Source organism: Lygodium microphyllum, chromosome 1 (genome assembly GCF_053477565.2).
Source record: "Lygodium microphyllum isolate KBCC chromosome 1, Lygodium_microphyllum_v1.1.10, whole genome shotgun sequence".
Taxonomy (NCBI): Eukaryota; Viridiplantae; Streptophyta; class Polypodiopsida; order Schizaeales; family Lygodiaceae; genus Lygodium; species Lygodium microphyllum.
Window position 1 is genome coordinate 58,877,425 of NC_141135.1, and position 7,285 is coordinate 58,884,709.

The following is a 7,285-nucleotide window of genomic DNA, read 5'->3' on the forward strand; positions in this document are numbered from 1 at the left end:
ACTTTTGATCTACAAATATATTTATAAACATGAAAAACCAAATGAATACACTAATAAGAGAGCACACTAAGAAAAAAGGGCCACTCCTATTAGTTATGAAATAAAATAGGAAATTCATTATAGTGAGAATTAAAGGAGATGATCTAGGTCACAATTGTTGGCATCATGATGCATTTTCTATGCTAATCACCTCATCATGTCACCTCACCTTGCTAGAATCCATGGATGTTTAGATTATTATAAGCAACACTCCACACAATCACAACACATTCTTAACACATAATGAATTACTTTAGTAGTGTTGCATGTGTGTGTTTCAAAGAAAAATTAAACAAGCAAAGAAGCATATAAAGTAATTCCCTTGAAAATAAGAAAGAAATTTAAGAAGCCACCTCATTTTACATTGTTTGTATTACAAATTGAGTAGCAAGCCAATAGCTTGTACGCGTAACTATAAGAGCAAAGCAAAAATCAATTGAATGACATGGAAGGAAACCATCTCTTACCTACAAAATCAAATAGGAACATCATAAGTAAGGACTAAAGGACCTAGCTTGTGTTGCAAGTGTCATTAGTGGGCGGTTGTATCCTAGATACCCTTATAAGAAAATGTTACATTGCTTACATCCACATCTATGAAGACGAGTGCAAAGGACCTAACTTGCATTGCAAGTGTCATGAGTGGTGCTTGAATGCTATCCTAGTCACCCTTACAAGTAAATGCTACCTTGGTTGCATCCACAGCTATTGAAGAGGAGTGCAAAGGAAAGCAACTAAAGTATTGACTAGAGAACACAAGAACAATGCACAATAAAGAAAGAGATTAGGGCTATCCCTATACATAAGGTATTTAGGACTTTAAACATAGGTGAGATGTTGAAGGGAAGAGAAGAGTACAATCCTTAAGAGTTGTTTATGATTGCCTTTTTTGGGCTACTAGATTATAGAATAAAGGCCTTGAAAGTTATGAGAAAAAAATCTATGTTTGTTAAGGTAGCATCCAATTTAGCTATCTTATAAAAGAAAGTTGCAACAAAGTGTATTATCTTTGGTAAATAGGATAACAAATGCTAAAGAAAGTTAACTATTTTTATGCCCTAATATGAGTCTCAATTCATATGGTACTATATCTCGTTGGCAAGTAACTATTGTAAGTAATACCACTTGAAATAAGAAAGCTAAGAAGCTATCAATATGATATTGCCACCTACAAAGATATTCCTTTCTTGTTATACTGTGAGATAATAAGAAGCATCACAATACTAATAGTAGGCCACCATTAACTATTGCAAAAAAGAATTATCCTTAGACCTCAAGATGGTAGATAATAAAGGACAAGTCAATCAAGCTTTACAACAATAATAACATGTGATCATAATTTACTACAATAAAAATGCTAGCCTCAAAGATGATAAACCTATGTGTGGTCAAGAGAGAGGTGTGTGTATTTTGTGTATATGAGTGTATATATTGAGTGGAGAGTTTATAGTTAGATGTGGGATCGGCCTAGGCTATGAGTAGGCTATGCTAGGCTGACCTATGAGAAAATAGGAGAGGCATATAGTTATGTGTTGGATAGGTTAAGTTAGGTAATCATAAGATAGATACATGCTTCCATGTAGCTTAAGAAAGCTAGCCACAAGCTTAGACATGAACACAGGCTATTCTATACTAGGGTATTTGATGCTATGCTTAGGCTAAATCAAGCAAGGCTAGGACTACCTAAGCTGCTTGGCTATGGTTCATTTAGTATTCAAGGCTTTCAAGAGTTTCTTCTTCTAATATTAAGGATAATATTAAGGATATGCATTGAACTATTCAATAATGAACACATTGTTAGAACCCTTAATTCTAACAACACAACATTAAAAGGCTATAAAACTACTATAGATAAATTGTAGACCTACATGTTTATGTATAATATATACTAGAAAAAAAAACCATTATTAGACTACATACACCTATCAAACTTAAAGAGAGATTGCACAAAATGAGATATAAACACAAAAATCAAGGAATATCCATTAGAATCTTGATTTGTCAACAATTTTCAATACATTTTCTCATGAAGAAGTGCAATTTGTTTGTATATCACACCATTAACAACCATCAACTATCTAATCACATTACACTTAAAGGCATTTTCATGTGTTGAAATATAAAACTAAGGTCTAGTAGTTGGCATACTCCCTACTACTGTCTTGCACATTGCAAAGACTTGAACCTTTACTATATGATGTAAAATGCCTTATCCAAAATAAATTGATATGCAGAGCATTGTTAAAACCTGCGTGAAACCTTCCACCTCAAGATGAGCCACATTGATCTACAATGCATGGACTACTCTAGGATATCCATAGCCCTCCTATTTAGGTTGCATAACAACACCTAAATAAATAGTCAACCAAAATCATAGGCAATACAAAATAATGAAGGTAATGATCATAAACACATGAATGCTTCATAAGCTAGATTGCTAATAAATGATTGCATGAGCTTCAAAACTCAATATTTCTATCATAGGTTGATTTTTTGATGGTCTACATGATCCATTGCTAGAGGCACATGACACACTAAAACATTACTAAAGTAATATCCATTTGATGACCTTTATCTGCTATTAAATCTCTAATCTTAGTAATTGATATATGAAAATTAAATAAATAAATAAATACAAGTTGCATTTCTAAAAGATGCATGAATTGCTAGGAATAATTAGTCTTCAACTACCATGCACCTTCGAGTATGAGTCCATGAGCTAATAAGCTTGATTTACTGATGCCAGGAGGCATATTTCAAGATGGATTCCATGCCACGGTGGATTCCGTGAGGTTTTACGGTGGATTCCGTAAACTTTAATGACCGGGGCTCATACACAAAGTGGATTCTTTGTGCGAGAAGTTGATGGGGACGCATGTCCTTTTCGGGCGTTTCATTAATTTAGTGTGTACATGGGTGATTCCATAGCGGGTGATTCCACAAAATGCATACTAAATTAATAAACGTTTATGAGTTTTGAGTGCGCATGATGCCAGGAGGCATATTTCACGGTGGATTCCGTGCCACGGTGGATTCCGTGAGGTTTTACGGTGGATTCCGTAAACTTTAATGACCGGGGCTCATACACAAAGTGGATTCTTTGTGCGAGAAGTTGATGGGGACGCCTGTCCTTTTCGGGCGTTTCATTAATTTAGTGTGTACATGGGTGATTCCATAGCGGGTGATTCCGCAAAATGCATACTAAATTAATAAACGTTTATGAGTTTTGAGTGCGCACTCGTAATAAATTAAGGTTAGGATTTATTTCTAACCAATTGATTTATTTATGTAGCTGAAGACTGCTAGGTATTCACTTTTGTCGGTTTAATTGTATTATTTTACTAACGATTGTGAATGCTTCAGTTGATGTGTAGAGATAGCAGCAGTGGCGGAGGAAAGCATTGGAGGATAGCGAGTATTCGATTTATGGATTATATTTTGATAGGCGCCACGCCTATATTTTGTCATGCCTATTTATTGAGGCATCGATTATTTATTATTATTTTGTATGCGCATGGGCACACGGTTATGTTATTTCTATTTGGACATTATATTGGGCGTGCCAGACTCTTTGGGCACCGTCCATTAGCTTTATTCCTATTTTTGTGTAAAAGCAAACTCAAAAGCTAAAAGCTTGCTATTTTGTAATTTGGGCTATTATTTGAGCATGAAGATAAAATATACATAAAATACATGCTTTGTGGAGCGCTCACAAGGCATGGGGGGAGATTGCACCCAATTGGTCTCTTGCTCTTGTCGTTCATGCTTTTTACCTTGTAATTTGTGCAAAAAGCAGAGTTCATTGTTCTTGGGGACCTTCCGGCATTCACTATGCGAGCATACATTGTCCGATCTGCGCACCAGTGGTATCAGAGCGAAGCTGAGATCAAGAGCTTCCAATCGCTACCCATCTCGTGCGAAGGCGGAGCTCCTGGAATGATCGGACTCTACGGTCAATATCATCGCGAACCGTCGATACAGGCAGACTTCTGGCGATCAAGAACCCCTGTTTCCGTCATTGGATCGCGAAGGACCGGGCTACAGAGGCGGAGGACCACTCCTACATCTCCTTCATCAAGTCATGGATAAACAGTGAGAAATCCTCCATAGCTCATAAACTTCCAAGCTTTTGTTATTAGTAAGCTTAGCATTAAAGCTTGCTAAGCTTTAAAAAAAAGAAGAAGGAGTTTCGATTTGTCATCGCGAGGTCTTCAGAGACCTCCGATTTTTCCGCGATGTCAGGAAAACGGGGCCCCTCCCCCCCCCCAACGATTTCACGATTTTTCTTTAAGCTAAGCTTAAAAGCTTAGTTACCTAAGTTGCAAGACATATAAGTCTCTCAGATCCAGCAAGTACTGCAAGTCTGCAAAGTTCAGATTCAACAAGTCTCTAAAGTCTGAATTCTGCAAGTCAGTTAAATCGACTAAATTCTGCAAGTTTGCAACTCTGCAAGTCACATAAGTCTGCAACTCTGCAAGTCAGACTAGTCAACTGGAGTCAGAACTGACTTGTGCTCAAAACTCCTAGAAGGACAGTTCCTGCGCAGAAACTCCGAACTGCAAAGTTGTTCATTGGAAGGTACTCTACCCATACGCATGTTTGCTGAAGCATTTTCAGCATATGAAGAAGGATAAAACACAGATTTTTCGAAGATTGTGAAAGCTATACCCAAAAACACATAAGCCTTGTATTCTCGAACTTGAGCTACGCTCATCCCGCTAACTTGATTTTGAGTGAGAAAGGTCTTTTGAGTTTTGCAGGATGACGGAACCACATATGGATGATCTTATGGATGAAGGCGACCTATCTGAGCCTACGATGGAGCAAAAGCTGGACTTAATCATGATGCAATTGGAAGAAGAACGAAGGGCTAGGCAAGCATTGCAAGCTCTACTGGCAAATTTACAAAGAGCGTCTACCAACAAAGAAGAACCTCAAGCTGAAGATCTTATTCGACGTACCATCGACGCAACTCTTGAAGCTCAAACCATCCGCAAGGAATCAAAGATAAGTAAAAGAAGTTTCAAATTTCGTACTTTCAATGGCATACGAGAAGGAAAAACTGTTCTAGCATTCATTAGTCAGTTTGATGACTATTTCCATGAGGAAACCTATGCAGAAAAAGATAAAATCAAGTGTGTCACTAATCATTTAGTGGACAGAGCATCTCTTTGGTGGACTGTAGTACGCAAGAGCATAGATTGTCCTGCTACTTGGGAAGATTTCAAGAAGAAGTTCATGCAGAATTTTCTTCCACCACAATTTCATGAGAAAGCTATTAAGCAATGGGATCTTCTTCAGCAACGGGATCGTGAGCCTATTCCTCAGTATACAGAGCGTTTTTGGAATGCATTACTTCAGCTACGCATGCTTGAAGACGTACCTGAAGCGACACACAAGCGCAAGTATATGTCTGGACTCCTTGGGTATTACTACGCTGAAGTTAACATGTTCAAGCCTGCTACTCTTGAAGACGCCATTTCACTAGCTCACGACACTGAAGATAAGTTACGAGGTAGAGACAGACGTCCACAGCAATTCCAAGCCAATGGTAACTATGGATCTAAACAATTCAATTCCAATTTTAAAAGATTTAATCCAGGTCGTCTCTCTTCATCATCTTTCTGTAAAAATTGGGCAAAACCACCTGCATTACCATCCAATGTCAATCAAAACCCTAAGCCTATTCCATAGCCAAATCCTAATGTACCTAGACTTCCTGCCATTGCAAACAATGTAACCAAAGCCAAGCCAATAGTATGCTATAAATGCCACCAGCCTGGACATCTAGCAGCAAATTGTCATTCAAAGAAGCCACCTGCCCATATCAACTACCTTGGAGCAATGGACGAAGACGAACATGAAGATATGCCTGATTTCACAGAAGATGAGGACGACACTACTACACTTTCGGATACTTTACCAGGTATGCCTACTCCACATTCTTTATTGACTATGAAATGTTTGGTGCATGGAAAGGAAAAGATTATTTTGCATGATGACGGTAGCACTCATGATTTTATTTCAGCAAAATTAGTAAAAGAATTGAAGTTATCGACTGTACCTACGCATTACCGCATCAAAGCTGCATTCTTAGGCACTGGGTATAATGGTACACAGGAAGTGCATGACTTAGAGATTCAAATTGGTCAATACACTGAAAGAAGAAATTTCCTAGTTGTTGCATTACAGTTGAGTGACATTATTTTAGGTATGCCTTGGCGTCATCAGTATAATCCAGATATAGACTATTCCACACACTCAATGAATATTAATTTTCAAGGAAAATCTATTACATTATATGGTATGCATGCATCTAATGTTTTTCCACTGCTTTCGCATACTCAAGCTAAACGTGCATTACGCAAGAGTAGTAAATCTTATCTCATTTGGGTGAATGAATTGCAAGTAAAAGAAAGTCATACGCACCTTAGGCATAAAGAATTTCTTGCACATTTTAAGGACTGTTTTGCAGAAGACCTACCACCTGGTTTACCTCCTTCACGTCCAGAAGACCATAAGATAGATTTGATCCCTGGCACACAACCACCTTGCAAAGCACTATATAGGCATAACCAAATAGAGCAAAAAGAAATTCAGAATCAAGTTGAGGAATTACTAAATAGAGGATTGATTCGACCTAGTAGTTCTCCATTTGGTGCACCTGTTCTGTTAGTTAAGAAAAAGAATAATACCTATCGTATGTGCATTGACTATCAAGCTTTAAATAAGATCACTGTAAAGAATAGGTATCCCATTCCTAGAGTTGATGACCTTATGGACAAACTGCAAGGATCTGCTATATTTAGTAAAATAGACCTCAAGTCTGGTTATCATCAGGTGAGACTAGATACATCAGACATATTCAAGACTGCATTTAGGACACAGTTTGGTCATTACGAATTTTTAGTGATGCCATTTGGATTGACTAATGCACCTGCTACGTTTAGTAGAATGATGAACCGTATATTTTTGAAATATCAGTATTGTGTAATTGTCTTCTTTGATGATATTTTGGTGTTTAGTCAAAATGAGAAAGAACATTATGAGCATTTGTCATTGGTTTTTCAGTTATTGAAAGAAAATCAACTGTATGCAAATCCTAAAAAGAGTGAATTCTTTAAAACAGAAATTGATTATTTAGGTCATATTGTATCATCTGATGGAATTAAAGTTGATCCTAAGAAAATTGATGCAATATTGAATTGGCCTGTACCTAAAAACGTGCATGAGTTACGCTCATTCC